Source organism: Sinocyclocheilus anshuiensis, unplaced genomic scaffold, assembly GCF_001515605.1.
Source record: "Sinocyclocheilus anshuiensis isolate Anshui unplaced genomic scaffold, SAMN03320099.WGS_v1.1 scaffold4322, whole genome shotgun sequence".
NCBI classification, from domain to species: domain Eukaryota; kingdom Metazoa; phylum Chordata; class Actinopteri; order Cypriniformes; family Cyprinidae; genus Sinocyclocheilus; species Sinocyclocheilus anshuiensis.
Window position 1 is genome coordinate 19,263 of NW_015541111.1, and position 596 is coordinate 19,858.

Genomic DNA, 596 nt, shown 5'->3' on the forward strand with positions numbered 1-596 from the left:
GCAGGGTATTCTGCTAATTACTTATTGCAAATAGTGGCAATTATCTGCACCTCAGCATTGTAATACATTATAAAACAGTATGCAATAATAACTTATTGAGTGTAAATTTTAATTTTAATTCAAATTATTAAATGGATGCCACTACTGGGACAAAAGCCCTCCCTACACCTACCCTAACCATACCCGATACTTTATTTTCAACTTTTTGATGATTTCCTTCATTTGTATTAAAAATAAATGTTTTTCTGATGTTATTTGAAATTTGAAAAGGGAGAAAAAAAAGTTCGCCAAAAGGCAGATTCGAACCCGGGTCGATCGCGTCAAAAGGAGTATGACACAAACTTTATCATCTGCACCACTGAATCTAATGATTAATAATCGTCTTTTATAATGATGACTATCCCAATCACACTTGGTGGGTGGAATTAGTGTAAGCCTCTGCCAACAAGGCAGGCTATTTGCACTTAGTGTAAATAGACACTCCGATTTTTTTTTAATCCCAACAGTTAAACAGTTAAAGTTCTGCTGCAGCACCCAGCACACCCACGTCCTGCGCCTATGCTGTCTGGTAACGTTACAGTATTTTCTCTGCTTGC